This window comes from Corythoichthys intestinalis, chromosome 9 (genome assembly GCF_030265065.1).
Source record: "Corythoichthys intestinalis isolate RoL2023-P3 chromosome 9, ASM3026506v1, whole genome shotgun sequence".
Classification (NCBI taxonomy): domain Eukaryota; kingdom Metazoa; phylum Chordata; class Actinopteri; order Syngnathiformes; family Syngnathidae; genus Corythoichthys; species Corythoichthys intestinalis.
This window is the reverse complement of record NC_080403.1, coordinates 20,739,719-20,749,828: the sequence shown is the minus strand read 5'-3', so window position 1 is coordinate 20,749,828 and position 10,110 is coordinate 20,739,719.

The following is a 10,110-nucleotide window of genomic DNA, read 5'->3' as shown; positions in this document are numbered from 1 at the left end:
TTTTTTGTTTGTTTTTTTGTTTTTTTTTTCAATATTCTTTGTTTGGATTGAATATCATCTAATATTAGGGGAAATGTGACAGTTACCAAAAAAATACAATTAAGCAATAGTTATGAGGTAGAAATCTGTGACTTATTTATAGACATTATTTTTTTCATTGTGACGTAATTTGCTTAAAAGTTTAAAATTTGCGAGTGAATAATTTTTTAAAGTCTTTTTTTTTCAACTAAATATTAGACAGCAATGAATGATTCTAAGCTAAAAATGACAGACATTTCACATGATAAATGTAATTACTTACCTTCTTTTGATGGCTTGGAAGTTGGTTGTAACAAAAGCAGTTGCGCGACGTCTGGTCGGTCTCCAGGGTAAAACGGACAAATTACAAATAGTTCGGGGGCTTAATGTGCCATGAATCTGCTATGGCAGCATATAGACATATTGTATATAAATATATATGTTTAATGATTAATTGTCATTGTATTTTTCATGTTAGTTTTTTAATAATATAAATGTATAAATTATTGTAATGTGAATGAAAACAAAATTAATACAATTAAAATGAATAAAAACAAAGAAACTGGTTACAACATGAAGTAACGCTCTAAAGTTGTTTTTATTTTCATAGTATTTAACTCATTGCTTGCCTGGCACGGCCAGACTGTTCTCCCTGTATTTTTCAAACACTGAGATGGACCCAGCCCATTAACGGCCTCTCGAGCAGGTACAAAATCAATCGACAAATCAGATTCGTTTATTTGCATGACGTGTTCTTAACGAGCAACGTCACTCTTGCGCGTCGGAAGTCGTCTCCACAACAACACAGATGGTGAACAGGAGAGCCGAACAGTCCACGGTAAAATCAGTTTTAAATTACCAAAAACACATCGACACGAGTCATTGACAACAGTCTGTCTCGCGCTAGCCATGTTGAATAAACTCCGCTCTCCTCGTATGTTTCCTTCCGCACGCAAGCCCCTCGTCCTGCCCTCGTCGCTTTACTAACGTCACGTCTGCCCGTCGCTGATTGGTCCACTCCGCTGTCTGTTTGCTGTGGCTTGCTCCGCCCTGGAAATTGTATCCACTGAATGGTGGCCAGACTCAATAGCTGGAACAGCTTTGAGTCTGGTGTACCAGGCAAACTCATTGCATGCCATTGGTGGCGATTGATGTCCAACTTATTTAACCGAGAAGACTGGATGTTAATGCTTATGTTTCAGTTCCACTGACGGCGCTAAACATCCAATCCGTTATTACAAGGAGGGACCTTCCCAGGCAAAATGGTTTGGACATGTAACGCCGTCAATGGCAGCCAATAAGTTAAATGAGTGTCCTGAATGGGTTAAAAAAAAAAAAATTCCTTATTCGTGCATGAAATGGTTAAAATTATCATTTTCAGTGGGAAATAGTTGCATGTTTTTTTTTTTAGATCTATTTTTAAGAGGACTGCAATAATATTAAAAGAATAAAGTGCTACATTTTGCATCTATTGCATGCTATTGACAACAATAGACGTCCAATTTATTTAAATTGTGAAATGTAAATGACTGTGAATGCTCATCTTTCAGTGCCTTTGACAGCGCTAGACTTCAAATCCATTTTGACTGGGAAGGCTGACAGTAATCATTCGCTGCCATCCTCTCTTTATCCAAGATAAAAAGTCACATTCTGAGGATTTAAACCACAAATTATGTTTTCAAGATGCATTTTATAAAAATGTTTTTTCAATATTGAAATTATAATATCATGAGAATAAAGCCGCATACAAATAACAGTATAGAGGAACTTTGATAAAAATCTTAAAATGTTCACATTATTTAAAAATAAACATCAGTCAAATTGAATTTAGGATGGCCATTGGAGGGCTTAACTTGGTCTCGTGATAGGAAAAATGTGCCCCACTCTGGTGCCAGATAGTCATTGTAGAAATCAATACATTAGAGCAGGGACAGTGGATTGTGTCACCACTCGGTCCATCGATATTACCAGTACACCCACACAGATATTTGACTACACACCAAATGTACATGGCCTACTTCTGATACACACTTAACTTTCTGTTTGCCAAGGTTATGCAAATTTGCACTGGTAAACATAACACCAAACTGTAAGTTTTAAATAAAAGCATACCTCATGGACTGCAAAAAGACAGCAAATGGATACAATTAAAGAGTTGATAAATGGCTATACTACAAAGTGTTTTAAATGATTGATGTCCAATTTTGGGTGGGCTTTTTTTACTTGAATGAAATCCTGATGTTCTCCTTGGATGAAGTCGCTTGTAATGTTCCATTAAGTACAAGTAATTAATGCCCGTCAAATGTATCTCCGCTTTGGTCGACAGTGTTCAATTTGGACAATCTTTTTGAGCAAGTAATTGCCCCAATCTCCCCCCATCTCACACGGAACTTATCTTTCCCACGACTGGCAAAGGAGGGGTCAAGTGGGGGGTTATGGCCCCAGTATGAATATATGACTACTAATGAGACGTTCTTCATAAAAGAGTCTTCCACCCGCTCGGGTATGAATATGTGTCTGCAAAGACGGCGGGGACAACACCGTTGCATAGCAACTTCGATGGGAGGAATTTTAGGAGTCAAGTCCTCTCTTCTGTGAAGCGGTGTGCACTTGGAAGCAAGAGCCCCCTCAGCACATTGCAAGCCTGACAAAGGCCTTCTACAGCCGCTCCCCTCCCAAAAAAGACACACACACACACACACAAAAACAACGGACATGGTGGACATTATCACATGCACATAAATCACACAACAGCACGAGTGAAAGATGTTGTTGGAGATAAAATACATTAACAAGTAAAGTGATTAATTGCGTCTTCTTGACCTTTTTAATGGCGATTGACTCAATGGCCAACGAGCGTAAATTGTAGTTTAACACAATAAGTGTCAGACTGACAGGAGAGCTTACAAGTGTGTTCTGCTATTCAGGGCATTTGATTTGCACCTGTGAGGTTGAGAAAAGGGTGATTGGCCAGCGAACAGTCCAGGGGGTGTCACACATCTGTTGTAGTCAGCCCTTTTCAGATGGGAGAAGAAGCAAAAGTTTTTTAGATAAGTGAGCTAATACATATTTTTTGCAATTAAAGTGCTTGTGACACGAAAAAGCATGTTTATTTCATAATACACGCGGTATTTTATGCTCCTGAATGATATGGACCGCTTGGATGCGTGTGGAAGCGATCACTATATTTATTTAGTTTTTTGAATCCCGCGCCAGGAAAATGAGTGACTTCCGGCTTCGGTCTCGCATTGAGGAGGAGGGCGCTGTGACGTGTACGGTAGAAGACGTCCTCTTCACGCTACAGTGTACTGTTGTGTATGAGGACGAAGGATTCAGCTGATTTTGCGGATTAATACTTTTATTTTTTGCATCACGCCAGCCAAACGGCTGCAGAAAAATCATTCTGTATGCGGGAGAGGCGTATGCGCCTTTTTGGAGTTTCAAAAGGTTCCCATTCACCGTGGATATTTACTGTGGGACCATTGGACTTACAAGGAAGTGAGTAAACATCTTGTTTTGTATTATGTCAAATACGAATACAGTGATTACAAAGTAAACACTATAAAATTCCTTTAAATAAAGGACTACTTACGTTTGATCATTGATAGGCATGTAAAAAGCTATCCTCACGCTCATTAGCAGTTAGCTGTTAGCACGTTAGCTACACAACAATTCCAGCCACCCTCCTCCAGGGAACGAACTGTAAATTGCTCTCCACCGGGCGGTTTGCCGATCCGCAAAGAAACTCGACAACCGGGTCGTCATGTCAAATAATCCAGGCTAGTTATGTGTGATTTTCCACTTCGAAGACTTTGAAACATCCCTCGGTTCGGGTTAGCATGTCGGCTAGCTGTCACTCCTTCTGGTCTGTTTACATTCTCCGAAGCCGGGGAAGGGAAATGACATATGTCCGATTTAGGTGTCATAAAATATCGTTCGGCAGGTGTGACAGTAAAGGTAAAGTCGACTGTTTTGACCATTATGGAGTAATTTTGCCATGTCGTCTTGAATAAATGGATTTTTATTATTTTATATTCCATTTAGCACAAGTTATTTGTCATGACCATGCCATTCATTTAGCAATTGGGGAAAGTACTTGGGTAAAAAGAATATCCTGTAAAAATATTGAAGTAAAGAGACAGAAACAATGACATTTTGCCGCTCTCTTCGTCGCGTTTTCCTCATTGTGAATAGTTCCCCCTCGACGGGCTGACTGGTCCTTCTCAAGCCATTTATATAGCTATTGGGGGAAAATACTTGGATAAAAAGAATATCCTGTAAAAATATTGAAGTAAAGAGACAGAAACAATGACATTTTGCCGCTCTCTTCGTCGCGTTTTCCTCATTGTGAATAGTTCCCCCTCGACGGGCTGACTGGTCCTTCTCAAGCCATTTATATAGCTATTGGGGAAAATACTTGGATAAAAAGAATATCCTGTAAAAATATTGGGAGTAGAGAGACTGAAACAATGACATTTTGCAGCTCTCTTCGTCTCGTTTTCCTCGTTCTGAACAATTCCCCCTCAATGGGCTGAATAGTAAAACCGATGAGCCTAGTCTACCGCTGACGTCATCCACCTGTTGGGGACGCTAAAGCCCTATAATTGTAGGCGTGGCTAACCGGCAGATTAAAAGACTAATTTCTCGTCATCTGCGCTTTGCTAAATTGTTGTATATGGTCGAATCGTCTCAAAATATGATTCTAATTCACATAATAATGCCATTTAAGACTTTTTTTCTGGTGTCGTATGCTCTTTAAAGTTGTTATATTAAGTGAGAACTAGTATGTATTCAATAGAAAAAGTAAAAACTATCTGATAATGTAGTTCAGTAATAATACTAGCATTTTCAAATATTTTTTTGAATAAAAGTTGGATATTTTCATGACAAAATGTCTCATCGTTTCAAGATTAACTTTGCAATGCTGAAAAATGAAGTTGTGTGTGTTTGTATGTGACGGAAAACACTCAGGTGACTTGAAGTTCTGCTCTGAGACCCCCAATTTGGCCAAATTTCAAAATTTTCCGATATGCATGTGTGATACATCATTGGAAAGCTTAAAATCTCAATCTCAATAGAAAAATTTTGAACAGGAGGGCTTTTTTTTTTTTTTTAACTGTTTTTTAAACAGCAAAACTCTATCTGGAGATGAGAGCACGCAAGAGCAGAATTACAGACGCCATGACCTTAATGAGATATTATCGTGTACTTACCTTGTTTCGATCCAAAAACTCCATGTAGCATATATCACTGAGTGTCAAGACACAGCTGTGAATGGCCACAGCTGGATTTTTGGGGGGATTTTATGGGTGAAACATGATAATATAACAAGGGTCACGATGCAGAAATCGCAGACATCAAGGAGTGGTCGAGATGTTCTTTTTCATATATTTACCCTTTTAAACTTTTTTTTTTTCTTTCTTTGTTTGGATCGATTATTTATCATCTAACATATCAGAGAAAATGCGACAGTGACAAAAAAAATACAATTAATCGATAGTTATGAGGTAGATATCCGTGACTTTTTTTACAGACGCCATTTTTTTCATTGTGACATAATTTTTTAAAAAGTTTAAAATATGCGTGATATGAGTGAATAATTTTTTTTCTTTTTTTTTTTACGAAATATTAGACACCTATTATTGATTCTAAGCTAAAAATGACAGACATTTTGAATAATAAATATAATTAATTGCCATATTTTTATGGCTGGGTTGAAACAAAAGCGGTTGCGCGACGTCTGTAAACAGGGGTTTCCGGGGTAAAATGGACAAATTAAAAATAGTTTGGGGGCTTCATGCGGCATGAATCTTCTATGGCAGCATATAGACACATGGTTCTATCAAACACAACAGTTGTTTTGGTTTAAAATACAGCAGTTTCTTTTAAAGATGAGTGCAAGAGCAGAAACTGCTTTTTCAGTCTTGTCTGTTTTCCGCCATGTATGTTTATTTTTTTTTTTAGGAGTAAAATATTTATTTGTGTAAAGTGTACGTTTTAACAAACAGACATTTTCCCGCAAGAGGAAAAACTCCATCACATCATACAAATACAAGTTTTCGGTCCAAACATTTCACGTATTGGTACAGGGTTGTGAAAAAGAACTGCATTAAACTCGAATGAAAACCAAAAGATAATCAGCATCCAGCAAAACCTCTTTTTAAAAATGCCATCGTAATTCACTTTTTTTTAATGTGAAGTGGAAAAATCCCCAAAACTATCTGCAATTTTATTTCAAGGCAGTATCATCTACTGCCACTTGTTACATGGATGCTTCCCCTTAGAGAAAAAGTGGAACATGAGTGACAACCTGAGCACATCCCAAACATTCTAATTGACCAGTACACTTTGTTTTTGGGCGTGAACAGCCACTCCATCTCGAGCACCCCGTGTATAACACTTTCTCTCGTCCCTGTAGTGGTTTTCGATACGTAAGGTGTTACCTAGGAGCGTGTTAACGTGCTCCCCCCCTCTACCCGAGAAGTGCTTTCTGTTGTCCCCGTCGGGTCGGCAGTGCCAAAGGTTAACACCCCCTCTAACGTGCAAGTATGCAAACGCTCGACACACAATGCGAGCTTCTTTTGATTGGGCTGACAGAGCATGAGGCCTAGAAGCACTCCATACACCCCCCCACTCACACACATACACACTATTTCCCACCCTAACCACCCCCTCATCACTAGCTTCTGAGGAGTGATGACAGCACAAAAAAGTGCTCCTCAGCAGGGGGATTGTAGGGGGGCTGGTTCTGTGTTTTGTGGGTCAGCAAGCAGCGGCTCAAGCGGCAACGTCACGTTATCCGCCACCCCTCACCCCACTGCCCCTCACGCCTTCTCGTGGTATCGGCAAACACGGAGGTGCGCCTCTATTCAAAGCATCGGGAGTTTCTGTGGGCTGCTAACACAAAATCCATTCTTACATTTACCCCCCCCCCTTTACCCCCCCTCCAAAAAAACTCTTGTTAAGACTGATGGATTCACGCCTTTGTTCATGCATTTTAAGTCTCTATTCTTTTACTTTTCACTCACACTTGTGCATACTAAAAATGCAAATGCTAGCTAGAAAACGGACAAAACCATGAAAGGTTTCTGTCAAATTAACAGCAACTACCGTAAAAGAACTACATTTTAACTGTTGTTTTAAAGCCTACGACTGAAATATGTGTGTGTAATTGGTGACATCATTCATTTTCACTCCTCTCCAGGGTTTGAATCCATGCTATTACTGTGGCAGTCGAGTGGGCTGACTACTGAGCCAATAGCCTTGACTAGCTCTAGCCTCCAGCATCCTCTCTTTGGTTTTCTGTAAGTTTTTTTTACACCTTATAGACCCTACTCACATGACGTCACAACCACGCCTCCGCGCCATATTGTCCGTCCACTCGTCGTGTTGATGCATTACCGCTACGTAAATTCCTCCTATTATGGCGTGTTTTTCTGCTCGTTAACATTAATAATCAAAATGGTGAAGGCGTGTGTGGCGGTTGGTTGCAATAACAGAGAAGATAGACGGAGAGACTTGAAGTTCTACCATATTCCGAGAAACCCGGAGAGAAGAGCGAGATGGACTGCTGCAATTCGACGAGAAAACTGGGCTCCAAACGATTAGCACGGATTATGTAGTAGTCATTATATATCTGGTAAAATGCATTTAATATATATTTAGAGAGTTTTGGGCTGACAACCACAATTAAGATCATTGCGAGGCTAATCGCCGACAACGTACAGTTTCAAATTCAAGATGCTTATTTCTTCCACCATCATTACATTTTGAATAATATTTAGCTGGTACCAAGTGAAAGAAGCTGGCCTCGTCTACGGATCATCAGTTAAACAGGTGTGTCTAAACCTTTTGCAAAGGGGGCCAGATTTGGTGTGGTAAAAATGCGGGGGGCTACCTTGGCTGATTTACATAGAACAATATATTTAAACAAATTTTAGCAAGCCCTTCTGTGTGATACATTTGCTTTATTCTTTTTTTTAATTCATAATTTCAACAGTCTCGTCTTTGTGGTTTTCTCTTTCGACACTTGAACTCTTGCGAAATACTGCTGCTGTGAAAAAATAAACTAGCTTCAAGTTGCTATAATTTCTCGCTGCGTATCTTCACTGTAATGTTGTCGTACATGTCAGCGTGTCTTGTTTAGTAATATTGCGTCACATCGAACTCTTTGAAAACAGCGACTGTCTCTTTGCAAATGAGGCAGACACAGTTGTTGCGTGTTTTATTGAAGAAATAGTCCAATATCCACCTATCCTTGAAACGTCGGCCATCGCAGTCAATTTTTCTTTTTTTTTTTTTTTTTTTTTGATTGTCGCCATTTTAGAAATCACACAGGGTAATGTTGCTTAGAGTGCTGCTCTTAAAGTTTTTCAAACTTTCGTGAGAATAGGCTGATTTTGTGTGGACAAGATAGTTGTAGATATCAGGGTAGCAGATGTCAGCCAGAGAGGGCGAAGACAGCGGGCGAAAAATATCGATTTAGGCATCAAATATGGATCTGGCGAATGGATAGACTGAAGCTAACGCCTTTTATGCAATGCATCCAATGAGTTTACAGCGTCTGAAAGCACCAGGGCTTCCATGAATTACTCTATAAACTGAACGACTAATTGAAACCATTGAGAATAGGGCTAAACAGAGACGGACAATATGGCGGCCGGATACAGCGACACGTCATTCTGTGACGTTGGTGAGTAGGGTCTATACAAGCACAGCACCTAATCCAGCTGGTCTTCAGTAAGTCAGGCATCAGTTGCCGTACATTCATTCATTCATTCATTCATTCATTCATATTCTATTCAATGCTCATTCAAGTCTCAGGTGAGCTGGAAACTCATTCATTCATTCAGACCCGTGCCGCCCATATGGCGATTTAGGCAACCGCCTAAGGGCGCACCAGCGTCCAAAAAGGCGTCAAGAAAAATATTCAAATAAAGTTTGATGATAGCAGTATTCAAAAAAATTATACAAAACAATAAAACAAAAGAACAACAAAACCGTTCATAATAAGTCTAAATAATAATGAAATCATTTTTCCTTTTCTTGTGATGCGGTAATTTCACCACAGACCCTAGTCTCACTCACCACCCAGCAGATCAGCGAGCTACCTGAAGGTGCTATTTTTAGCCTCCGCAATTGATCGACGTTACGGTGACATGTCAACTTCAGACGAAAGAAAGAAGGGAGCATAAACGTGAAGAAAAACAGAGGTTTGTTGTGATGATTTTTTTCAACAGCATAAGCACGTATACTTAGCGCAACTGCAAGCTAACGGTTATTTACATAGAGTAGTTTACATGACTTACTGCTAAAGCAAAATTATACTGTATCATTAGCCAGGCTGTTGTTTTAGAAATATTTTCAGTATTCAGCCAGCAGTGGATTAGTTTCAGTTAAATTTACTTCCCCTCCCATTTTAGAGAAATTTGGACAAAGTCTATGGGGGACTAAAATTGTCTTGCTTATTTTCATGTCATGTGAATACTTTTACCTTGTGTTAAATTGTGCTTTTCAAATAAATTTGCCTTGCCTAAAAGTTCCAAGGTTAATTGAATAAATACACCATTAAATATGCAATTAATAATTTCAAAGTTCTGTGGTATGGAGGACTAAAAGTGCCACGGATTTAAATGTAAACATTTGTTATTAAATGTTTCATTAATTTGTTAAAATGGCGATCACGTTCATGTAAAAAAATATTCAATTAATTTTTTTACTGTATTATTTAATTCATTATTATTGGATAGTCCTGTGTAGTTGCAGTGCTTCAACAATTTACTTTCTTTTAACTACGCCCATCAAAGATAGTGGCCACAACTGGCTGCAAGAATTTTGGCACTATTATGGTTATGTCGTGCTGGTTCCACAATCAACAGCTATTTGACTAATATAATGTAACATTCCACTTCTCTATGTAGATGCTCTTCTGAAATATTTTTCTTCTACCTCTGTACATCCTGGGCCATCTTTTACAGCAAACCTATCCACAACAGCACCAAGTCCAAGCCACCAAGTCTAGGAAAGAAGTGCACGTTCTAAAACAACTGTCACATGAAAGTGCAATAGATGCTTTTGCATCAGTGAAGACAT